Here is a 27,584-nt window from a genome sequence, read left to right as displayed (position 1 = left end):
GAACTGCACCTAACCAAAATACCCCCTGGCAACAAATGGGCCTCTGCTTTGTACCTTGGTCTGCTGCAGCCCTTGTCTAATTTGGAGGCTATTCTCAGTTTTCCCATTTGTAAAATGATATAGGACTACCTTCCCTATAAGGTTATGAGGATTAAGTTGTGAGGAGTAAATATATGAAAATAGAAATGCCTGGAGTTTCTCCTTTTCCCCATTTGAGCACCTCTGCTCCACTGACATAAAGTTTAAGTAGAAATGAGTTAACCAGAAAAATTCTGCCCCGTTGAGGGGTTAGCTTGTCGATATGCTACTTTTGCCTAATTAAAATATAAAATGTGCCACTTTCTTGTTTCATTAAGGTGACTCTTCCTATTGTAGCTGAGATAGCAGTAATGGTATACACTGAGACCTGAGAGTGCTATAAGCCTGAAAGTTATTGTTCAGTTGTCACATTGTAAATAGTGAGGCATCTTAGATACCAGCCCTAAACCTGACTACAAATATCTTAAGTTACTACTGTTTCCTCTTATTCTGGCTTTCTTTACAATTTAAACAATGGTAATTTCCCTTTAGTTTTCCCTTGTCCCAAAAAACCAGTTTATAGTATTAACCTAGCACTCAGTTTACACATAGGGACATGACAGGCAAAGATGCTTATTAAATAAAATGCTGTTGAGTGAACAGAGTGACCCAATGACAGAGAGTATTGCTACATTTAAATCCCTTTTTTATAAAGTACAATTTTAGGTAAGACAGGAATGTAATTATTTTGAAGCAGCTTTAAAAATGGTGGAACAGATGGCTCTGATTATCTCCAAGAGGCAAGGAATAGATTAAATAGTTTCGTCATTTCTTGTTTAATAGTCTTGGCATTACTTATACACACTTGAGTTTTGAATACTCTGGCTTACAAATTCACAATCCCATGTTAAACCTTAGTTCATTCTCACGATCTGACCCTACTTTTATGCCAGTATTTGAGATTTATTCTCTCTGTCTCTGACTCACTTACTGGCTTTTCCAACATTTCATTTCCCGCTTAGGCCTTGAAACCAGATTTCTGAGGACAGAAAGTACAAGGATCTCTCTGAGCATTCCTTTGTATAAGAACCTTTCCCCCTGCCCTCACTCCCCAGCTACAGCAGAGCTCTGTTAACTAAAGGAAAGTTTTATAGAGTCAAACCTTTTTTTTTTTTTTTAATCAAGTTAGGGTGGGTCTGGGAGAAGCAATAAATTGTCCTGGTCCGAAATAAAATCTACCCACACCACCTCTCTCCTACCAGGTTCTACTGTTTCTGCCCCTTACAAGAGCGGTCCTCGAAACAGACTCAGAGAGACCAGTGCAGGAATTTATTATTAGGGCAGACTCTCAGAATTATCACCAGGGGTGGGAGAGGGAAGCAAACATATAGACAGAGGGAGAGTTGGGGCTGGGATGCAGTTTCAACAAGACTCAGCCCCTAAGGATATCTAGAATTCAGATGGCGCTTCAGAATTTGTCCCAAGGTGAAGATTTAGATCTTTAGAGCACAATAGCAATGAGCCATTGCTATGGACTGCCCTCAGGATGGTGAGGAGGGCAACCTTAGGGAAAGGAATTCTCTTTAGCCGAAGACAGTTTCTATAGCCTAAGACAGTTTCTGAAAGCAGCTGGTAAACCTCGGAAGCTGGGAACACAGGTCCTCCCATTCTGACAAAGACTCTGAGCACCACAACACAGTGCCTACTAAACACACAGTGTCTACTGGGATGCCACAGAAATTTTTCCGGGGCAGGAGCACCTGACTGGCTTAGTTGGTGGAGCTTGCTACTCTTGATCTTGGGGTTGTGAGTTTGAGCCCCATATTGGGTGAAGAGATTGCTTAAAAATAAAATCTTAAAAAAAAAAAAAAAGAAATACTTCAGGAGCAGATAGCACAACAATGATGACTCTTGGATTCATTCATTTTGGAGTTGTTTTCTTTTTGATGAGCTGAACTAGAATAACACTAGCCTCCCAGCTTCTGGAATGATACAGCAATCGTGTTTATTAAATGATTCTCATTGTAAAGAAAAACTGCACACTATTTATGAATCAAAGTTTTAGTATAATTTTGCAAGAAGGAAAGCCTCTAGGAGGTCCGTTCTACTATTTACTCTAATTAGGAACATTATGGGAAAAGAATGTTAGCTAATCATTGTTAGATTAGCTACAAAAGGAAAAGAACAGCTTAAAATGACTCCGCTCTTGGCTTATGGGTGACAGTCAACAAGCGTGAGTTTCCCCAAGTCCAAATCCCATGAAATTTTATCAAAAAACGTCTAAAGCATTTTTTAGGAATACTAAGTTCTTCCTTTTCATTGGGCAAAACGTTTCTGCTTCAAATAAGACTCAGACAATTTTTCTTTCACATTATCAAGTTATATTTCATTTACTCACTCTATCACAGTGACCCTTCCTTCACAGGGTCCCATCCCTCTTATCAGGCTGCTTCATAATTGGTCCTTGCCTACCCACCCCATTCTTTAAAACCTAGGGAAAAAAATACATTCATATTTTATCCCCCATTCCTCTCTGATTCTTCATTGTTTGAACTCTGTTTCTAGATTTCTTCCCACTTTTCTCTTAATTGTTCAAGGCTCAACTGAAAAGAATGGTCAAATTCATTCCTGCAAGGTGTTCTGAGACTTCTTTCTTAATTTCTCATGCAGTTTTCTAATCATGAACATTTTTGTGGTTGATCCATTCCTTTTTCCCTTTCCTCTGAAGTCTCATATTTTTTCCACTAATATTGCCTAATTTTTGTATTTATAAAAGCAATTAATAATTGTAACCCTATATACACTGGAGGTTTTAAATATTCTGATTTATGAACAAACCTTGCACTACTACAAGAAGAAATTAATTGATTTGTAATAATTCTGAAAAGCAGTCTAATTGTTTCCTTACCAGGGTTGAAATACAACTAAAACAAGTAGACACATACATAACCCAGCATCAGCCAAGAGCTTCCTATGGCTGCATGTGTGGGATGTGTTTTGACCCTACAGCAACTAGCAACCAGAAGGCAGAGCTCTGTAATTTCACTTGTTTCTACGAGAAACCAAACCCAGCAGACAGTAAAGTCTTTGCTGCAAATTTGTAAGAAATCACATCGTACAACAATGCGAAAATACACACTCACACAAATCCTCGACATTTTATGTCCCCAACCCGCTCAGACCACATTGCAATAGGAAACATCTTTCTCTTCTCCCGGACAAAGTTCACACTTTCTGGTTCTACTTTCACTCCAGAATTTTCCTCTTCAAATCAAATATGACCTGCCTCTGTAATGTAAAGCAATTCAACTCATGTCTTTTATTTGAGGAAGCTACTGGAGTCTCCCATGTCTAGAAGCTATCAAAATAATTTCTTCTGAACAATGAGCATATAATATTTCAAAATTATTAAAGTATATAGTATATAAATATATAATATAAATTTATTAAAATTATTAAAAATATTTAATTATTAAAGTCATCATCTTCAACAACAGCAATTTAAAAAAATTAAGTGAAATTAATCATTTTCTCTTTTGGAAATGTAAGTAAATGTTAGGGAAATTAGAGAAGAATGGTATCCTCTCTCTCCCATTCTTAAAGACACTCTAATGACAGTGATTGGCCTATCAGGGTATATGTGGACTGACAAATATCAACATGCATATTTTCTGCATTTATAAATGCCTCAGAGAATCCAACTTATAGTCATACCGTGTCTTTTCTCCACTTGTCTCTCAAGCTAGATTCTTGGTCTAGAAAAGTGCAAGGACTAATTCAGGCTTTTCAGTTTCCTCCTACCACCTGTGGGTGTTCTAGGACCCCAGAATTCTTTCTCTTTCCCCATGTCTATTTGTCTTTGCTTCTACTTTATGTCAGAAATCTAAAAATCTATTCCTTATCTAGATTTTCACTGGCAGTCTCAGCAAAAACACTTAGTCCTCTGGCATTTATACAGCCCTCATGCCAAACAAACATAGTGTAGTGCTTTAAGGAACTTTCTTATGCTCACACAAAAGTTGAGATATATATTAGAATTCTACCTTCTGACTTTTCTCTATATTTCTGTATCAGGAATCAAAACACAGTTATTTTGTAATTAGAAGTATGAAAATGAACCAGCATAGGTCTTTTGAAAATGAACCAGCGTAGGTCTTTGAGTCAATAAGGCATTTTCAATTATTATCTCGTGTGACCGCCTGATCTTCTAGTGAGCTGAATATTGTCTTCACTTTACACACATACCTGGTAACTTCCCTGACAACAAGCACTGTCTCTGTCTGTATTTCATCGATGTACACATAATGCATGGCAGAGTATGTGTCACTTTATAGATTCCAGAAATATTTGTTAAATGAATGAAAATTAGAAAACTAATGTTAAGAAATAAAATGAAAAAAATATTTTTCGAGTACCCACTATGTGCTGATCACCAAGTATATAACTTCATATACATTTTATCTATGCAATATTCCTATAAGCTTGACCAAATTCAAGAGCCAGATTGTGGAAGCAGATGAATACTCATTTATTAATCTGAATATCAGTAGTACTTTTTCTACTATATAGGTTTGCCTCACTATATAGAATGCATTTCTAGATCTCTTCTGTATCAGCCTGCCTTGCAATTTAGTTCTTCTAAAAAATATTTCTAAATCTTGGGTCAATATTTACACAACATTGAAGCTTTAATTTGAGGAAAACACCATGAATACAGATCTAAGTAAGAGAGCAAGGGGTAGGCTTAATTAGTTACTTCTGAGAAATAAAAAGAACAGTTCAGGTCACAGGGATAGACACTGGGACCGATCTCACTGGGACTGGGATTGATCTTACTGAATTTTATTTTGTTTTTATGAAAAAAAAATGTGCAGTAGATTTTCAGACATTGCAAGAGTCACATGCCAAGATAACAAATAAGTTGTCTCTCTGAAGGCTTAATAAGATATCTCTTTTGGAAAGAAAACATCTCAGTTGTATCTAGCAGGGTCCTCATTTTGACAGCTTCATTGTGTTTAGTACAAGGATTTTTCAGTGTTGAGGACAAAAGAAAAAGAAAAAAAAGGAGTGGTCCTGCCACCACTCCACTTGGAAGAGATTTTGGACCACATGAAATACACAACCTTGTTCAGAGGTAGAGTCTATAAGAGAGAGAAGGGATAATTTTGGGATTAGTAGTCATTTCTTTTTCCTATGTCTTTACCTCTCTCTCCCCTCACTTCCTTTGGAACTTGAGACAGAGTCTTAGAAAATGAAGGCTTTTAAAGGGGAGGGGGAGAACAATTTTGCTGAATTTCTGCAAGATTGCAAGATACTAGTAGCACAGTAACACAAAGTAGTATCATTTTGTCACCCACATATCACATGTAATGACATGTAATGATTTGTAATGTAAAAGTAAGCAAGGGTATTTTTCCTAATTCATGAAGCAGTAGCCTAGGAGCCCTAGACCCAGGTGACCAAAATCTGAAGGATAGAATTCTTCAGAGATGGGATTCTGAGATAGAATTCTGAAATATAACTCTAATATAAAATATGATCTCTAATATATGAAATATAACTCCAGTAACTCAAATATGACCTCCAGTAACCCAATTCCTTGATACTGGATTTACTGTTCATTTTTTAAGTCATCATCTTACTTGCCTTCTCAGCAGTTCCTTCAGTCTCATGAAATACTTTCTTCTCTGCACCTGTAGGACAATACACTCCTGAAAGTCCTCTTAGCTTTGGCTGTCTCTTAGTCTCCTTCATGAGTTATTCCTTTGCTTGATCTCCATGTCAAAGGGCTTGATCTCAAATGCTACTCTGTCCTGCTAAAACTCTAAACAGAGAGAAAGGAATCTAAGCATACTGCTAAAGAAAGCCATGAAACCACAAAGGAGAAGTTCAAGAGAAGAAGAAAGGAATAAAACACCTAGAAAACAATGAACAAAATAGCAATATGTAGACCCCTATCAATAACTGCTTTAAATCTAAATGAACCAAATTCTCCAACTGAAAGTCATAGAGTGACTGAATGGATAAAAGAAAAATAAACCCTGTGTTGCCTACCAAAGAGTCACTTCAGATGTAAGGACACACAGAGACTGAAAGTGAAGAGGTGGAAAGGTATTCCTTGCAAATGGAAACCAATAGAAAGCTGGGCTAGCTATTCTTATATCACACAAAATAGATTTTAAAACAAATACTGTACTAAGTGTTCAAGAAGGACATTACATAATTATAAAGCCATCAATCCAACAAGAGGATATAACATTTCTAAATATTTAGCCACCCAAAAAGGGACACTTAAATATATAAAGCAAATATTAACAGACCTAAAGGAATAAATAGCAATGTAATAATCGTAAGGGACTTTAATTACAATTAAATCCAATTACATCAATGGCAAGACATAGATCATCCAAACTGAAAATCAATAAAGAAATATTAGCCTGAATTGGCACATTAGACCAGATGGACTTAACAGATAAATACAGAATATTTCATCCAAAAGGAACAGAATACACATTCTTCTCTAGTGCACATGAAATATTCTCCAGGATATACCATATGTTAGGCAACAAAACAAATCTTAATAAATTTAGGAAGAAGATGGAAATCATACCAAGTATATTTTACGATGGTATAAAACTAGAAATCAACTACAAGAAGAAAAGTAGAAAATTTACAAATTTATGGAGATTAAACAACATCTCACTGAATAATCAGTGGGTGAAAGAGAAACCTTGAGACGAATGCAAATGGAAATACAATATACCAAAACTCATGGGACACAACAATGGCAATTTTAAGAGGGAAGTTCATAGTGATAATGCCTACATAAAGAAACAAGAAAAATCTCAAATATTAACAATCTAACTTTATACCTCGAGGAACAAGAAAAGAACAAATAAAGCCCAAATTTAGTAGAAGAAAGGAAATAACAAAAAACAGACAGAAATAAATGAAATAGAGACTAAAAGACAATAGAAAAGATCAATGAAACTAAAGGCTGGTTCTTTGAAAAGATAAGTAAGATTGCCAAAACTTCAGGTAGACTTACAAAGAAATGAAAGAGGAGACATTATAACTTATACCACAGAAATGCAGAGGATCATATGAGATTACTGTGAACAGTTATATACCAACAAGTTTGACAATCTAGAAGAAATGGATAAATTCCCAGAAATATACACCTACCAAGACTGAATCAGGAAGACATAGAATATCTGAACAGAGCTATTGTCAGTAAGGTGATTGAATCAGTAATCAAAATTCTCTCAACAAATGGAAGTCTAAAATCAGGTGGCTTCCCTGGTAAATTCTACCAAACATTAAAGGAAGAATTAATACCAATTCTTCTCAAACTATTGTGAAAATACAAGAGGAAGGAACACTTTCAAATTAGTTTTATGAGGCCAGCATTACCCTGATACTAAAACCAGACAAGGATGTCACAAGAAAAGGAAATGACAGGCCACTATCATGATTAACATTTGTTAATCAACAAAACATTAGCACACTGAATCCATCAATACATCAAAAGGACCATATGCAATGATCAAGTCAAAATTTATTTCAGGGATGCAAAGATAACAACATCTGCAATTTTATATGATAAACCACATTGACAGAATGAAGGATACAAAATTATAGTTATGTTAATAAATGCATTTGACAAAATTCTACATTAATTTGTGATAAAAAGTCTAAAAAAGTGGGTATAGTGCCTCAAAGTAATAAAGGCTATATATGACAAACCTACAGGTAACATCAGACTCAGTGATGAAAAGTTGAAAGTTTTTCCTCTAAGATCAGGAATAAAGCAAGTATAGTATGTACTACTCAGTGTGGTACTGGAAATCCTAACCAGAGCAATTAGGCAAGAAAAAGAAATGAAAAAGAAATAAAAAAGAAATAAAGAAAAAATAAAGAAATAAAAGTCATCCAATTTGTATATGAAGAAGCAAAAATATGTGCTGATAACATGATATTGTACATAGATAACCCAAAAGACTATACCAAAAAAAACCAGTTAGAACAAGTGAATTCAGTGAAATTGCAGGATGAAAAATCAATGTACAAAAATCTGTTGCATTTCTACACACTAATAATGAACTATCAGGAAAAGAAATTAAGAAATACAATCCTATTCAAATTGCATCAAAAACAGATACCTAGGAATAAATTTAACTAAAGGTGTAAAAGGCCAGTACACTGAAAATTATAAGACATTAATGAAAGAAATATAGGAAGACACAAATAAATGGGAAATATGTTCCATGCTTATGGATCAGAAGAGTTAATATTGTTAAAATATCCATAAAGCCCAAACAAATTTACAGATTCAATGCAACCTCTATCAAAATTTCAGTGGCATTTTTCACAGAAATAGAACAAACAACCTTAAAATTTATATGGAAACACAAAAGATCACACATAGCCAAAGCAAACATTTTGCTTACATAGCTCCATAAGAGCTTTATTATGAGATATAATTGGTATGCAATATCAATTATATACATACATAATGTACAACATAATGATTTGATATTTGTAAAGAATTTTTAAGTTGAGGATTAATATTTTGTATTAGAAACTTAAGTAGTTACAAAAAGTTAATTGTTGGTATATGTTATAAATATATAACTTTTTAATGAAACTGTTCTATCACTTTAAAATGTATTCAGTAGAATCTAAATACCACAGTGATTTGACACTCACCACCATCCATTTTTTAAAAAGATTTTATAAGTAAAAAATTTCACAATTTTTTAAAAAAGCAGTATAGTATTAGCATAAAAACAGGTACATAGATTAGTAGAACAGAATAAAGCTCAGAAATGAACCCACACATATATGGCCAATCAATTTATGATAAAGGAACCAAGAATATAGAATGGGGAAGAGAGAGTTTCTTTAATAAATTTTGGGAAAACTAGATAGCCATATGTAAAAGAATGAAATTGTACCATTATCTTATACCATACACAAAAATTAACCCAAAGTGGATTAAGACTTGAATGTAATACATGAAACCATAAAACTTTTAGAAGAAAACATAAGTGGTAAACCCTTTAACATCAGTCTTGGTAAAGATTTCTTGAGTTTGACACCAAAAGCAAAGTAAAAATAAATAAGTGGGGCTACATCAATTAAAAAGATTCTGCACGCAAAGGAAACTATCAACAAAATGAAAAGGCAGCCTACTGACTGAATGGGCAAAATGTTTGCGAATCTGATAAGGAGTTAATTTCAGAATATATAAATAACTCATAAAATTCAATAGCAGAACAAACAATCCAATTTAAAAATGGGCAAAAGATCTGAATAAACACTTTTTCAAGGAAGAAGTACAGATGGCCAACAGGTACATGAAGAGATATCCAACATCACTAAACATCAGGGATATGTAAATCAAAACCACAAGGAGGTAGTAGCTCACACCTGTTAGAATGACTGCTATCACACAGACAAGTATTTGCAAGGAATTGGAGAAGAGGGAATCCCTCTGTGTATTGTTCATGGGAATATAAACTGGTGTAGCCACTGTGGAAAACAGTATAGAGGTTCCTCAAAAATAAATAAATAAATAAAACTTCCATATGATTCAGCAATTCCACTTCTGGGCATTTATTTGAAGAAAATGAAACACTAATTTGAAAAGACATATGCACTTCCATGTTCATTGCAGTCTTATTTACAATAGCTAAGATATAAAAACAACCTAGGTGTCCATCAGTGGATGAATGGATAAAGAAGTGTATTACATATATGTGTGTATGTGTATATCTGGAATTTAGTGATATATATATTTATATATATTTAGTGATATATATCCTCAGCTGAAACCAAGAGTCCAATGCTAAACCAACTGAGCCACCCAGGCACCCCAACCATATGATTTTTTTTTTAGAGGCAAATCCAGTCATGTCACTTTAATATTTTAAGTTGCTACAATGTCACAACCTTTTTTCTTTTTTTTTTTTTGGATAAAATTCAAAATCCTTAACCTTCATGGTGCTCAACAATTAAACCCTAGGTTTATCTTCCCTTACTAGCTCCTACAGCACTCTAATGCTGACTCACATTTGGTTCCTTTAATGATCCTGGTTCTCTTTAAGCCTTTATCATAATCTTTCTCCCCATTGCAATCTGACATCTACCCTTTCATAGACTAGCTAAATTCTGATTCTACTTCTGAACTGAAAGTAAGCAGTATTTACTTAGGGAAAACTATTCTTGATTCCTTAAACTAGCTCAGTCCAATCTGTTCTTTGACTACTTAGACTATCAGACTTCATTTTTTCAAAGATTTATTTATTTATTTTAGAGAAAGAGAGGGAGTGCGAGCATGTGGTAGGAGGAAGGGGTAGAGAGAGAGGGAGTCCCAAGCAGACTCTGCATTCAGTGCAGATCCTGACTCAGAGCTTGATCTTACGACCCCAAGATCACTACCTGAACCGAAACCAAGAGTTGAATGCTTAACGAACTGCACTATGAGCTTTTGCCCACCTGGAGGGTTTCCCTTCACAACTATTTTTTTTAGGGCCACTCCTGAATGGGGCTGTAGTATTACAGCTGTTTACTTTTGGGTAGTGCCAGCGTTATCATGCAGCAGTCTCTGTAAAGCAGGCTGAGATTTTTCTTTTTTTTTTTAAGATTTTCTTTATTTATTTGACAGACAGAGATCGCAAGTAGGTAGAGAGGCAGGCAGAGAGAGAAAGGGGGAAGCAGGCTCCCCGCTGAGCAGAGAGCCCAATGTGGGGCTTGATCCCAGGACCCCCTGACATCATGACCTGAGCTGAAGGCAGAGGCTTAACCCACTGAGCCACCCAGGCGCCCCTCTTTTTTTTCTTCTGAAATCATCAGATCATAGAAAATATTTGTGGGTTGAGATAGGAGGTAATATAGCAGCAATATGAGACTTGGAAGTCTGAGATACTTACTTACAGAATTAACTTGTGCTTCTAAGATTTTCTTAGCCTGATAATGAACAGTTCTACCTGATAATGGAGACCCGATGTATACATCCAACTTTATGGTTTGGTGAGTCAGACCTTGTTCAATTTGGGAAGCTCAATTTTCACAGTAATTTGGTTACCTCCATCAAGTGTTTTTCTTTCCATGAGAACCCTGAGGCTAGCCAAAGGTTGTTTCTCAATAGAATAGTTATATGCAGAGAATGGTGGCTTTGTTTTGAAATCTTCAAGGTTTGTTCTGTGATTCACCATTAGAGACCTTCCATTAGCTTCATACAACATATCTGTCTGTCTTCCATAGACACTTCTGACACCATCAGGTCAAATGAGCAAAGAGAGCCACTTGCATTACAGCCTGAACCTGTTCAAATCTGTGTTTTCCTTTTGACTTTAGTTAATCCTGGAAGTCTTCTGGGTTACTCAGTAAATAGATTGTAGTATCAGACCCAAGCGAATATATGCTGCCTCAAAAATCTAAAAAGGCATAAAATGTAGGATAAGTCAGTTGCAGCAACTTATCCTTCTTGACCCCTAAATATTCCATCCAGGGAGTATACAAATGTCTAGACCCCTAAAAATTGCAGCCAGTGGGTACACATATGTGTACCCCTAAAAATTCCAGTCAGGGGGTGTACATATGTCTAATGGTGTCTAGAAAGATCTAATTTCCTCTTCACAAGGTCCACTAAGCATGATAACATCGACGTAGTGGACCAAGTTGTGGAGGATTTCCCTTCACAACTATTTTTTTTAGGGCCACTCCTGAATGAGGCTGTAGTATTACAGCTGTTTACTTTTGGGTAGTGCCAGCGTTATCATGCAGCAGTCTCTGTAAAGCTGTTTGTGAATGAAGAAACAAAAAGGTCTCTTTGACTGGATTATGATTATGACAAGGGATGGAGATTTGATATAGGTAAGACAATTAGCATTTATTGCTGGCCCTTCTAGGTGAGGGAAACTACATTTGCCAGATAAATAGCTACCACGCCAGGAAATGTGTTATTGTGCTATGATGATTAAACCACATCTAGAAAAGCAGTTGCAATTTAAATCATCACCTAATTAAACTTGTACTATGCTCTTGTTGTTCTTTAAGATTAATATGTCCTCTGCACTGTCCACATAGGAAAATTAAGAGGTATTAATATCTGCTAATATCCCTCTATAAATGTGACATTTCTTTTGGTTTTCTCTGTTGTTAGCTAGAGGTAGTCCTAGAGATTTTCATTAACTTTTCCTACCATAATTACCTTCTGTCTCCAGGTCAAGGGACAATGTATGGATTCAGCCAATTTCTGAGTATATTTAAGTATATTTATTCCCTTTTTTTAAAAAAAGATTTTATCTATTTGTCAGAGAGTGAGAGATTACAAGCAAAAGGAGAAGCAGGCAGAGAGAGAAGCAGGCTCCCTGCCAAGCAAGGAGCCCTGTGCAGGACTCGCTCTAGGACCCTGAGATCATGACCTGAGCTGAAGGCAGGCATGTGACTAACTGAGCCATGAGGCATCCTGAGTATATTTATTCTAATGATGCATTCTGTAAGTGAGGAAACAACCATTGAGTGCATTCATTTAGGGAGCCCCCTATAAGATGGACATAAGCCAAACCCCATTAATCTTTTTATTTCATAATTGTCTAGTAATTTATTGTTCACCAAGCACAATGGCTATATGTCCCTTTGAAAACAGCCTAGGAAGAAGATTTACAATAAAACTTTTGGCAGTGTAGCAGGGCCTTTGCTTCAGGGGAGTGGACCTATTCATCATTAAATGGGTTTGAATCTGCAAACTGGTTCAAATAAAAGAATTCATTGGAGAACTGTAATTTGTGATAAATCAAGTGAAACTTTTAGATTTAGAGCTTTTCTGCTTATAAAAATCAACTAAGACTTTAGTAGGTTACCTGTCTTTTCTAGGAATACCATAATTACTTACCTGATACCAAAGATCTCTGTGCATTTAAATGTACTGGTTTTGAAATTGTGGTCATTCTGACTTCATAGAATGAATTATAAAGTGTTCCCTCTGCTTCTGTATTTGAAAGGGATTGTAGAAAATTGGCATAATTTCTTCCTTAACTGTTTGGTGCTCTTCACCAGTAAACCCACTAGGCCTGGGTCCTATCTGTTTTGGAAGATTATTAATTACTGATTCAAATTCTCTAATAGATACAGGCATATCAGATTGTCTGTTTCTTTTGTTTGAGTTTTGATAGATTGTGCCCTGCAAAGAATTGGTACTTTCCATTAAGGTTATCAAATTTGTGCACATAGAATTTTATAAATTCTTTATTTCTTGATTATCCTTTTAATGTTCATGAAATCTGTAATAATGCCCCCTCTTTCATTTTTGATATTAGTAATTGGCATCCTTTTTCTTTTTTATTTAATTAACCTGCTGGAGGCTTATCAATTTTATTGATTTCTTCAAAGCACCAGCTTTTGAAGCACAGCTTTTGAAGATTTTATTTATTTATTTGACAGACAGAGATCACAAGTAGGCAGAGAGGCAGGCAGAGGCGGGGGAAGCAGGCTCTCCACTGAACAGAGAGCCCAATGTGGGGCTCCGATCCCAGGACCCTGGGGGTCATGACCTGAGCCAAACGCAGAGGCTTTAACCCACTGAACCACCCAGGCGCCCCTAAGTACATTACTTTTAATTTATGTCTGTCTTTATACTTAAAGTGAGCTTGTCATAAACAATACATAGTTGAGTCTCTGATCCACCCTGATAATATCTGTCTTTCAATTAATTGGTGCATTTAGGTCATTATTATAATGGTCTAAAGTGATAATTGATATAGATGGATCAATTTCTACTATACTTGTTACTGTTACTGTTTTCTATTTGTTGCATTTGTTCTGTTGCTATTTTGTCTCTGTGCTCTTTCTGCCTTTTGACGTTTTTTTTTTTTTTTTTTTTGTAAAGATTTTATTTATTTATTTCAGAGAGAGAGAGAGAGAGCACATGAGACCAGGGTGGGCAGAGGGAGTGGGAGAATGAGGTTTCCCACTGAGCAGGGAGCCCGATGTGGGACTCAATCCCAGGACCCCAATCATACCTGAGCCAAAGGCTGATGCTTAACTGACTGAGCCATCCAGGTGCCCACCACTTAAGTTTAATTGAACATTTTATATGATCTCATTTTCTCTGTTCTCTTAGCATATCAAATATATCTCTTATATTTCTTTATTCAGCTATTATCCTAGAATTTGCAACTAATTCAAGCCCACTTTCAAATAACATTATTCTACCTCTCAAGTAGTACAAGTGTCTTATAATAAAATAATCTTAATTCTCCCTCCCATCCCTTGATGTGTATGGTTCATCCTTATGGGTTGTGCTTTGTAGCTAGACCCTTAGAGCCATCTGGGATGTGGATCTGTTTATAGAGCTAGAAGCAGTGAGAGGTGATGGGAGTTGATGCTGAGGAGGATATGCAGTACTGAGTAAGAGATCTTTTATAATTACTTCAGACAAGAGGAGGTTGATCTCAGAAACTTGTAGAAATACTGATTTAAATGTCAAAGGGAACTGCTGAATTTGGGTATTCAAAATTCTCAGCTTTATTAGAATTTGCCTGTATGCACTCCTTTCAAATGTTGGGGTTTCATTCTTTTCCATTCAATTCCCTAAGAGACCCTGAGAAGTTATGAATTAAATTTGCATTGTTATACAGCCTTCTTCTGGATTAAGTTTTGGATTTGGCTTCTAGAAATTTCAATTCTGTGACTATAGAGGATAAAGTTAACTTCAGGGCAGTTATAGAAGCTTTTTGGTTCCTTAGCAAGACTTCCAGTTGGAATTTTAAAGCCTTAATCTCATTTTTTCCTTCTCCATGTTCTCCAGCACATTTAGAACCAACTAGATCAATCTGGTAAATTTACTCATATTTCCACTAAATTTTTCTGCACCAGCAACCACTTGGACATGCACGGTCTTTCCAAGTGGCTACAGATGACACTTTAGGTAGTGTTTTCACTGCATGCCATGGACTATCACTGCCCCATTTGTCACTGGCAACAGGATCCCAATTATCTTTAAATCTAACCAGATCAGAGAACCAATTCCATATTCCTAATACTCAGATTCTATTACTCAGGAATTATTTTAGGTAAAAAAAATTGTGTCAGTGAAGAAGCAGAGTCATCATGCATATTTTTTCAAAGATTTTTATTTATTTATTTGACAGACAGAGATCACAAGTAGGCAGAGAGGCAAGCAGAGAGAGAAAGGGAGAAGCAGGCTCTCTGCTGTGCAGAGAGCCCGCCTCGGGGCTTGATCCCAGGACTCTGAGATCATGACCTGAGCTGAAGGCAGAGGCTTTACCTACTGAGTCACCCAGGTGCCCCCATCATGCACATTATAAGAATAAGAGATTTATTATAAGACTTAAACTTTACGTAATTGTGGGAGGAGCTAGGGAAATGAGAGTACAGAAGGGAAATTTGGAGGACCAGAGAAGGAAGCACTAACCAGCCTCCTGAGGCACTGTGGCAGGTGGACATGTTGGCGCTTATAGAAAATTCCTGAAGCCAAAAACCCCTGCCAAAGTGGACTGAGAAGGGGGAGCTCATGCAGAAGTTTATGGGAAGGTATAGTGTCTCTACGTGATTGATTTTGTGAGTCTGCAGCCAAGCACTTGTGGTGGTCTTATGGCCCCTGCACGTCAGTTCCACAGGGTCAGTGAGCTGAACAGGAAGTGAAGCGGAGTGGGGGAAATCTGGGAAAGTGAAGGTGCAATGAGAAATTTAGAGGATCAGAATCAAACAGACCTTCCTGGTTTCATCACATACTATTGTGGACTTGGAAGCATTAATTTTTGTGAATTTCTATATTTCTAGTTATAAACACATATGAAATATTTACCTTTGTTTGCATGTCCCTAACATTTTTGGGGAACTATTTTTACTTTTATGTCCATTTTAAATTGACAGTGAGGGGTGCCTGGGTGGCTCAGTGGGTTGGGCCTCTGCCTTTGCTCAGGTCATGGTTTTGGGGTCCTGGGATCAAGCCCCACATTGGGCTCTCTTCGTGGTGGGGAGCCTGCTTCTCCCTTCCCCCGCCTGCCTCTCTGCCTACTTGAAATCTCTCTCTCTGTCAGATAAATAAATATAATCTTTGAAAAAAATTGACAAATTTTTTCAACATTAATTAATTTCACAAAAGATATGATTTCTGCCATACCTTAATTATTGACACTTGGTATAAGAGTTGTAATATTCCTTTCAACAAAGTTATTCATATAATTTGAATACTATAGTGACATAATATATCTATTTGATATAATTTAAATACTATATTTTATGCCCACCATCATCAGTTTTTAAAAATCCATGAATAAGTTCTTCTTTAACAACCAGAAATTTTACATTGTTCCATTTTCTCCTTGAACTCATATTTCCATTCCATTTCTCCCACAGAATTTTATCCTAATATAATACATTTTTATGCTTGGAGGCCTTTTATTGATAACAATTTGTATCTTTCTGGTATAAAAAAAGTACATAAATTGAAATTAATTTTTTTATATTCTCAGTGACCAGAGACCTAAATGTTATTTTCCCTTCATCTGGATTAAGTTATCATTACAGTTATTATTGGCACATTATTAATCAAAGAAACAAATATATTACAGAAATTGATAGATAAATCTAAAAAGTAACGTTTAATTAGAAATGCATATTTTAGGGGCTCCTGGGTGGCTCAGCTTCAGTTAAGTGTCTGCCTTCAGCTTGGGTCATGATCCTGGAGTCTTGGGATCAAGCCCCACATCAGGCTCCCTGATCAGCAGGAAGCCTGCTACTCCCTTTCCCTCTCTCTCTTTAATAAATAAATAAAATCTTAAAAGAAATGCACATTTTAATATGTGTAATGCATATGAATATATATATGCTTATATAAGTCTTCTCTGACAATAAGAAATTTGGATCCCATCAATGTATTTACTCATTTGATCAGTCCCACCTGTATGCAGACAACTTCCTGTTACCAACAACCAACATCCCCCACTCCCACAACCTTCTCACATACCTCTTAGCTCTGACAACACACATATGGGCAGTGTGCAGATGCCTCCTTCACCTTGCTTAAACACTCAGTGCTGGGCTTGCACTCCCTTCCCTAGCTGTGTTATTTTGCTCTGTCATACCTACTGGCTTTGTTTTGTTTGTTTGATTTTAAAGATTTTTTTTATTTATTTGACAGAGAGAGATCACAAGTAGACAGGCGGGGGAGGGGAGAGCGGGCTCCCTGCTGAGCAGAGAGCCTTATGAGGGGCTCAGTTCCAGGACCCTGAGATCATGACCTGAGTCAAAGTCAGAGGCTTAACCCACTGAGCCACCCAGGCGACCATACCTACTGGTTTTTAAGGAAATCATTCTGAAAGGAAAGATAGGGTGGGGAAAGAGAACATGCATTTTTATAAATCTTAACTCTTTATATTCTGAGATAGATAGTAGATAGACAGGACAGAGTTTATCTATGCGTTTTCACCTAAATGAAATAACCTACAATGCCTTTCAGTATTTACTGGCACAATTTTATTGCTTTTTTTCCTCAGGATTTTCCTCAGCATCAACAATTTCTTTGGCAAGAATTGGGGAGATAGAAGATAGATCTTTAGAAGAAAATGGTCACTACTCCTTTAACCCAATTCTATAAATATATCTGATTTTCGAGTATTCTAACACAGGCAAAATACCACATTTCTAATGCCCCACTATCTAGAACAGTAAAGTGTGTGAGAAAGAAAAGACAAAAGCTTTATCAGACACTTTTTGGTAAGAGTTCGGAGGGTTAAAACAACTGTTTCTACTGTAATATGGGGGAAGCTTGGTTGTGAGAAGGGAAGATAGAAAATATAAACCAAATTGATGCTTTGACCACAAACCTATTCTCAGACAGATCAATTTTGGCAAAAAGTAGACATGAGAATATGAAAATGGATTTTCTTAAGTCTTTCACTGCCTACAAAGTTCTCAGAAAACCTTCATGGATCCTCAGAGGGACATGTACCAAATGTGGTAATTATTGGCCAATGTACTTAACCTCAGTTTGGGTCGCTTTAACAAAGTACAGCAGACTGGGTAGCTTATAAACAACAGAAATTTATTTCTCACAGTTCTGGAGACTGAAATCTAAGATTGGGGTGCCAGCATTATTGGATTCTGATGTTGGACTGTCAAATTTTTGCTGTATCCTCACATAGTGTAAAAGTGGTTTTCTGGCCTCTTCTTATAGGGGCACTGGTCCCATATTCTCATAACCAAATTATCTCCCAAATGCCCCATCTCCAAATACTATCATATTGGGGATTCGATTTACACATACGAATTTTGGGGGAGACACAAACATTTAGTTCATAACAGCACTCAAAATATTAAAAGTAGCAATTAATTTTAGTGAACTGATGGTTTGAGAAAACAAAATAATTCATGCAAATAATCTGTACACAGGTAAGAATGAAAAGTGTATTAAAATGTTATTCATCTATGTGAATAAGTACAAACTACTTACAAATTATACTTTTATAAAATAGAACATGTAATGGAAACTGCAAAAGTCTTTTTTTAAAAATTCTATTTTTTTGCTTTTTAAAATCCAACTTTTTATAATAATACTCAGCTCATCTCTGTTTTATTATTTGGGATGTTTAATGAAAATTAGCTCAACTATTTAGATTTAAAATGTAAATTACTCTTTAAATCTTAAAAGCAGGAAGTATTATCAGGGGTTGGGGTATACCTATTCATGCATGTTGTTTCATCATTTGACAAATAGTTAAATGCCTCCCAAGAGCTCAATGCAGAGACAACACAGGAGATGTAATAGTGAGTGAAATTAGAAATGGTCCCTGAATCCACAGAGATATAGCCTAGAACCCTTTGCCTAAAGCAAAAGGAACCATAACTTAAGCAAGAAAATGAGATCTGTCTGCAGAATACACATTAGCTTGACAAAATAGAAGACAGAAGCTAAAGTTTCTCTGTGGTTTTCAGCTTTAGGAAACAAAGCATTCTTTGTGAGATGACGTCATTGGATCAACCAGCCACAAACATCTCCATGTATAGGTCTTTGCTCTAATTTAAATCCCTCAGGGGGCACCTGGGTGGCTCAGATGGTTGAGCATCTGATTCTTGGTTTCAACTCAGGTCATGATCTCAGGGTCATGAGATCAAGCCCTGTGTCTGGCTCTGGCTCAGTCAGGAGTATGCTTGAGATTCTCTCTCTCCCTCTCCCTCTGCCCCTCCCCCATTCATGCAGTTTCTTTCTCTAAAATATATTTAAAGAATCTTTAAATTCCTCAGAGGTGAGTATGGTTGATGTAACTTGTAGTTCTTACCTTTAGGGATAGTTGTGTAACTGTAATTGTTAGGTGTACCATAATCACAGAGAATGAAGTTCCTTAAAAAGTAGGGGGCGGGGGAAAAAAAAGTAGGGGGCGGGGAGAGGTGAGGTTTGGAGGTCTCCTGGAAGAAAGAAAGAAAGTATACTGAGGGTAGGAATGTCCACTCCAGTTTTCTACCATGAACCAAATCTGTATCTAGTTCATCTTCCAATATAAAAGTTACTTTGCTAGTTTATATTAGTTTAAAATTTTAAACTCTGATTCAGTACCTACAGTGTTGTTATTCTTCCCTCCTGTCCTCATTCCTGTTCTCTTCTTTTCTTCTCCTATCCTCTCCTATTTCTTTTTCTGTCTTTCTTTCTTTCTTTCTTTCTTTTTTTTAAGATTTATTTATCTATTTTAGAGGGAGAGAAAGAGAGAGAGCACACACGAGTGGGGAGAGGGGCAGTGGGAGAGGGAAAAAAGCAGACTCCCTGCTGAGCACAGAGTCCATGGTGGGGCTCGATCCAGCAATCCCAAGATCATGACTGGAGCTGAAGCCAGGAGCTAGATGCTCAACCCAGGCATCACTCTTTTTCTTATTTATATAGCCGTATTGAGCAGCTTTCCTTAGAGTACCCTTCATCATCTTTATATAAAATTCACTTAAAAGTCAGTATTGTAATATTTTTCTATAATTGTAATAATTACAATAGAGCTATAATTTACAGATTTGTAAAAGATATATGTAATTATGCACATTCATATATATATATATACCTACATTTGCCATACAATGCACATATGATTATGATTTTCTTTTTTTTTTAAGATTTTATTTATTTATTTGACAGAGAGAGATCACAGGTAGGAAGAGAGGCAGGCAGAGAGAGAGAGGAGGAAGCAGGCTCCCTGCTGAGCAGAGAGCCCGATGTGGGACTCGATCCCAGGACCCTGAGATCATGACCTGAGCCGAAGGCAGCGGCTTAACCCACTGAGCCACCCAGGCGCCCCTGATTGTGATTTTCATAGTGAAGCACATTACATGAGAAGCAGCTCAATTACCAAGCAGTGCCTACACTTTGTAACATCTGCACTTGTGACCTATTAATGTCTAGAGTGAAAGAAATGCTTCATGGGAACTATAGGGGTTTAAAAAAGTGAGGATGGTCCAAGGAAAGCAGTGGGGTTCTGCGTATAAAACACTAGTTTCCTTTTACTGCAGCCTGTGTAAAAAAATTGTTTTTTACCTTGATGTCATAAAAAAAAAAAAAATGTGTTGTTTTTATTTTGCTCTATTGATAACCATTCTAGTAGTTCTGGAGGCTAATTAATTGACCTCAACTTGGAACCTTTGCACTGTCTTTTACTTTTACTATTTATCCGTTAATGACAGATTTCAGACATTGAATTGATATTACATTCCTTGGTTTGAGGCTCATATTTAAAACCATTGTTTGTTTTCTCTGTCCATGGGATCTTAATATGCATGGCATGTTTCTCCTGAGTGGCAGCCAAATTTCCCTCAGGCTGGACTTTTAACTATCAGTGGCAAGCCTGTCCGGATTTGCAGTCACATGGGCATCTGGTCATGCCTCAATTTCAGCTGTTCTAGAATAGATGCCTCTTAGTTGGTTGTCAGCCATTCCTCACATCGCACTTCAGTCTCAGGTGTCCTCGACAGAACATGCCTCTTCTGGGTGCTCTCAAGAGATTAGCCTTTATAGACAACCTTTGGACTCACTTAAAATTCTCATTTTTGTTTCCAGGCTTTTGATGATGTGAAATTTAAAGATTTGCTCATTTTTGAGGTTGATTTTTGTCTAGTATAATTTCTTATGGCTTTAGCCAAAAGAATATTTACATTAATCATATTAGGAACTTAACGAACATTTAGAGCCCTCTCCATTTAAAATGTAAAGCATTTTTCCCCAAAATATACACTATGTAACTAATAGAAATCTTTAAAATTATGCTCTCTTACCGCCCTTACCTAAGTAACATGATTGTGCATAGTATATAGTCTATATTTTAAATCAAACCATTTCAAACATACTCTCAAAGTCTGGTGAAAAATTCCATTTGTTTTCATAGGATATGATTTAAAAAGAGTAAAACAGCACCTTTATTTATAGAAATTAATACCTCACTGATGACACAATACAAAACCTGTTTCTTGCTGAAATCCATATTGAGTTCTCTGTGCACTGGAACTGATACTGTGTTGCTGGATATTTCCGTGGTAAAGCTGGTCTCTCTCCCCAGCTCTATTACCCAGCATTCCCAGAGGAGCCCAGGATAGCTACAGGTTTAGAGCCTAACTGCTAATATGGTTACAGTCACAAAAGAGTACTTGGAAGTTATTCTGCTTTTAGAGCAGAGCACAATGGAGGGAATGCTTGATTACTGTGGAAAAGAGTGTGAAAAGTGAGATGTGCCAAGAGAATGGCTTGACTTTTCTGAATTTAGTGCCAACCTTTTTTGTTAAGACTTTGTAAAAACAGTCGTTCTTAAAGGATGTTTTGCTTTTTTCCCCCTGGTTTTGTGAAATTCAGCATTTCTGTCCATTAAAAAATAAATAAATGAAAAGTGAACATGACATGTAACTGTTGTCTCCAGATCACAGATTCTTACTGTGTCATATTCATATACTCTAATTGATTTAAGAGATGCTATTTTAAAGTACTGCTGATAGGATGTCAATGTCTATGCAACTTGCAAGAGGAATTAACAAAGTCATATTCAATGTGACTATGGCTTTCTGGTTGTTGGGAAGCTATTTCATTTGTCTTCTATATGCCTTCATCTTGTCTCTTTACTCTCTTGTGTGAGCCTTTGAGAAAATTTACCAAAATTCTGTTAAGAGAAAAGTAACTTACCAACACCTTTGGTTAGTGGAGGGACCCATGTCATGTATGATCTAGGAGAGGCTGACAAGGCAGTCAGTCCAGCGAGAACACTAGCTTTAGTAATTTCCGCTCTTTTAGGCAACAGTGTGATGACTAGACACTTTTCCTTGCTAAATTTATTAAAATTTTGAAAGCCAGTAGTTATTACTTGAGAGTAAAATTACAAGTGACTATTATTTTCTTCTTTATAAATTTATGCATTTTGCAAATGTCCTCAATGAGTTTGAATTTCTTTTAAAAATTCTAAGAAAAGTAATTTTAAAATTAAGGTAGCTATTTCTAAGGTAAGTAGTTTACATTTACATCACGGTCAGTAGCTTAATTTAGCTCATGTGAGTTAAAGAGGAGAAAATGCTTTAGAAATTGACATATTCAGTGTAAGAAGATTAGAAAAAAAATATATACCCAAATATGAACAGTGGCTAGTGGGGTTTAAAGTAGTTAAAATATTTTTAAACTTGTCTGTATTCTCCAGAATTTCTCTTGTTAGTGTATAATACTTTCATAATTAAAAAAAGGTCCTTAAAGGCATTACTGAGGACTGTCTGCATTCTGTAGGTCTTCAGTTCTGCTTTTATCAACCCTATGGTTCCTTTCTGTTTGCACCACAGAAATAAATAAAAAGCTTGGAACTCTCACTATGCCATGTTGCTATACTAGAGCAAAATGCAGAAAAATTTTAGCTTTACAGATGGTACTTAAGAATGTAGAAAAACCACTTGTGTCAAGTCACTCATGCCTGGAAAGATCTGCCAACCTGCCTATTCATGCCTCCTTTACTGGAAATAAAATTCTGCCCTTAAAGCCTACAATTTCACATTTAAAACTCTTATTTTAAAAATACAACTAGCTGTCATTTCTTTATTTGAATGTGGCTAATCATCGTTGCTTTACTCCTAACACTCAAATTATTTCAGTTCACAGAAGCACTGGTCACATGGGTATGGGGTGGGGATGGTATGATCATTTTTGGAACACTGAATATTCAAACAAAGAAAGGTGAATCTGAAAGGTTCCTGCTGGGTGGCTGGAGATTTGTGAGTGTGCTCTGGGTACCTAGAAGTAAAGAGGAAAGCCCAAAAAAGTGTAAGAGATTTATGAAATGAAGAAGACACATAGAAGCAAACTTCACTAATTTTAGAGTTAATTTGCCAGGCGATACAGTCTTAGGGGCACAATACATAATATTGTGTGGATCTACAGGGTCTTATTTCAGAAATCCCAAAAGTCCAGATAAACAAACACCTGCTCTCCAAAGTCCTTTTGGGTCTATTGTCTGGTAATTGAGTTGACTTTAATACTTAACCAAAGTAGAATACCTTCAGCAGAAGTAATGTTTTAAAGATAAAAACAAGGAATGGGGAGTGACTGCTAATGGGTATGAGGTTTCTTTTTGGGGTGATACAAATTCAACATTGTGAGTTACTAAAAACCTGAAATTGAAAAAACTGAATTGTAAGGGTAAAATCTTGAAATATGAATTATACCTCTATGAAACTGTTACTAAAAATATCCTTCCTGGGACGCCTGGGTGGCTCAGTGGATTAAGCTGCTGCCTTCGGCTGGGGTCATGATCCCAGCATCCTGGGATCAAGTCCCGCACCAGGGTCCTTGTCCAGCAGGGAGGGAGCCTGCTTCTCTTCTCTGCCTCTGCCTGCCACTCTGCCCGCTTGTGCTCTCTCTATGACAAATAAATAAATAAAATCTTTAAAAAAGAAATCTTTAATAAAAAATGCCCTTCCCTTCTCCCTCTAAAATAATACAAACTATTTTAGGTTTTAATGAAGAATAAATAAATTAATAGCACAGTTCAGGAAAGAAAGCAATCTCAGCATCCGATTGGAAGACAGAGAGGCACCTCCTCAAGGTGCAAAGTTGAAACTAACTAGAAAGCAGTGATGACTGACACTTGACTTCCACCCACAATGGCAAAGCTGGGAAAGAATTGGTGGTCGCCATATGTGGCAATAGAACACTTTTAACTGGACCTGGGATAGATAACTCCGGTGTCTAGTGGTCCCCAGTAGGCAATGTAAATGCATGGAGTAGTTCTCTGGTAAACTGAGGTATGTTCCCTGTTAATGGGGGCAGCACAACTGAGCTGTAAATTATTATCATCAAGCGAAAGTGCAGGATCATTTTTCAAGAAAAAAATGGCCATCTAGAGTTTTATATCATATCTTATTTTTCAATGTTGGCAAACAATTAGGAAACAGAACAAATTAAAAGATCACAAATGAAAAACCACTTGGCTGGGAATACTTGAAGGGTCACACAGATGTCCCAACCCCGGGGTTAAGCACCTGGACTGGTTGAGGAATTGAAAGGATGACTTGAAGAGCAGAACAACATTTCTAGAAGTCCCACCTGAATATCCAGTTGTCCCAGCACCATTTATTGGCTCAACCTTTCTTCCTCCCTTATTGGCTATGCGAGTCCGCCACATATGAGAGTTGCATATATGCAAAGGTCCTTTCCTGAGCATTTATTTCTATTTCATTGGTTAATTCATCTATCCCTGAGCTACTATCAAGTGTACTAACTCCTATTTCTGTGTAATATGTCCTGCTACCTAGCAGGTGAGTATACTCTTTTCTAAGTGTTCTGGCAGTCTTAATACTTTATTTCCTGATGTTTGTGTGTGTATGTGTATATGTACATGTAAGTATATCCATATGTGTATATATTTTTATATATAGTATTTTAAAACCAGTCTCAAATTTATAGAAAATTTCAAGCACACTACAAAAAACATGTCTTGTTCTGAATAATTTGAGAAAAATTTTAAAAACTTTATGGTTCATCGCACCCAGACATTCGACTATATTTCCTATGATGACATTTCCCCAATGTAACCTCAATACAACTATTGAAATTAGAAAATTAACATTGATACATTACTGACATCTAATCCATATACCTCTTTAAAGTTTTCCAGTTGTCCTAGTAACATCCTGTATAGTGAAAAGATTAATCTCAGAATCATGTTGCATTTTGTTTTCATGTCTTTATTTAGACTCCTTCAGTCTGGCATAGTTCTTCAGTGCTTCCTTAATTTTATGACTTTCAACACGTGAAAAGATTATAGGCCAGTATATTTTAGAATATCCCTCAAATTTGGTCTGTCTTGTGCGTATATTCAGGTTATTCTTTGACAAGAATATTGCAGAAATGATGCTGCACTATTCTTATTGCTTCCTATCAGGAGGTACATGATTTTTATTATTTTTTAGATGTTGTTTTATAGCTAATGTTCATGTCACTCTACAGATGATGTTTACATTGATCAGTTGATGAATGTAGTGTATGCAGGCTTCTTCCTGTGAAGAAATCCTTTTCTTTTTGTAATTAAGTAGTATATCATTGAGAGGAACTTGGAAACTGTGTAAATATCACATTTTTCATCAAAGTTTTAATTTATTCATTTGTTTATTTACATCAGTGTAGACTCATGATTTCCATTTTAATGGAAAATATATATTCTATTACCATCATCTTTGTTTTGATGCTCAAATTATCCAGTATTAGGCCAGTGGAAACTAATTCATGATGGGTCCCTTATTCTTTTGATACCTCCTTTTCATTTTTTGAGCATTTCTTTGCTTTCTAGCACATAAGATTTTCCAGACCTAGCTTGTATATTCTCTGGCTCATCCCTCCAAGAAGCTATGGTTCCTTTTGAGGGAGGATAGTATTTGGCAGTCACATTGTGATCGCTAAGTGCCCAATATTGTTGGGAAGTTGCTGCTCTCAGATCATCTTAGTGGACGATACTATGTATGTATATTGAACACCATGATGAGTTCACAACAATACCTCCCATCCCAATCCAATACTGCAGAATTCGTTTTAGCTTTCTGCTTTTCATTTTGCAACTTTCATTTTGCAACTTATATTTTGCAAAAATATAGTTCTCATCATCCTTAATATACTTATTTGATCAATTTTCCTATCTGCAATCAATTTCTCATTGCTGCTGCTATTTCATCCTTCCCACAGGTTTCTTCTTTGCCACCACCTGAGGTCCCTGGGTCAAGCTACTATATTATCCTCAGGACAACATCTTTCTCCCTTTCTCCATGCTCTAGATGCCATCTGCAGGACTTTATTGCAGAGTAGAAGCCCTTCTGGTTCCAATACCTCATTTTGGTTGCATACTTCATTTCGCCAGGGCTTTGACATTCTGTGTCCAAGCTGTCCCCCTGAGGAACATTTAGCTTACATCTTCCCCTTATGTCTTATATAATATTGTCAGTACTTTGTTGAATATTTGGTTTTTGTTTAATCCCATACAATAGAAATTATTATTTTTTAATTTTATTTATTTATTTGACAGAGATCACAAGTAGGCTGAGAGGCAGGCAGAGAGCAAGGGGGAAGCAGGCTCCCTGCTGAGCAGAGAGCCTGATTCGGGGCTCGATCCTAGGACCATGGGATCATGACCTGAGCTAAAGGCTGAGGCTTAACCCACTGAGCCACCCAGGTGCCCTAGCATGATTATTCTTCTTAAAGTAGATTCTTTCACAGTTTGCCTAAAGCAGATTTCTAGGTGCCAAATACTTCAGTTTTGTGCCTACCTAATTTCTTAAAAATTTTGCCCCTATGACTATTATCTTATTTTTGAACAAAAATTTTCCTAGGTACACTATAGGTTGACAATACATTTCCTTCAACAGCTTATAGGTACACTTTACTGTCTTCTGGTTTCCATTACTGTTAAATAGTTTTAGGTGATTGGGGGCACCTGGGTGACTCAGTTGGTTAAGCATCTAGCTCTTGATTTAGGCTCAGGTCGTGATCTCAGGTTTGTGGTGAGATGGAGCCTCACATTGGGTTCCATACTGAGTGGCCCCTGCCTGAGTTTCTGACTCTCCCTCAGTGCCTCACCTCTTTCTCTTTCTCTCTCTCTCTCTCAAAAAAAAAAAAAAAAAAAAAAAAGGAAAATTTTGAGGTGATTTAACTATTGTAGTCTTTTATAATCTGTCTTTGCTTTCAGGCTACTTAAAAGATCTTCTTTTGGTCTTTGATATTCTAGGATTTCAGGAGCATTGATAGAGGTGTTAGTTCCTCTACTTAACCTGTTGTTATCTGTGGAATCATGTTTTTCCATTACGGAAAAATTTATTTAAATATATGTTCTTCTCTGATCTCCAGTTTTGTTTTGTTTTTTTCCCTCTGAGATTTTGAAGAGGTATGTACAGTTTTTTTATTCTAATATATGTCTTACTGTCATTTTATATTTTCCATCTCCTTAATTACTTTACTTACATTCTGGGTAAGTTTTTCAGGTATATTTTCCAGGTCATTACTTTTTTTGTTCAATTAAGTCTCATTTGCTGTTTAACCAAGCATTGAGTTTTTT

At 36.4% G+C, this 27,584-nt stretch overlaps 1 long non-coding RNA gene across 2 annotated transcripts in view; it reads left to right on the top strand.

Moving 5' to 3' along the window:
- Window positions 1–27,584, top strand: part of LOC309858864 — a 169,944-nt gene that overhangs the window by 4,608 nt on the left and 137,752 nt on the right. The window lies entirely within an intron of this gene.

This window comes from Mustela nivalis (assembly GCF_964662115.1).
Source record: "Mustela nivalis genome assembly, chromosome: 2".
Lineage (NCBI taxonomy): Eukaryota > Metazoa > Chordata > Mammalia > Carnivora > Mustelidae > Mustela > Mustela nivalis.
Note: the sequence above shows the minus strand (reverse complement) of the source record. Positions and strands in the feature narration are given on the sequence as shown.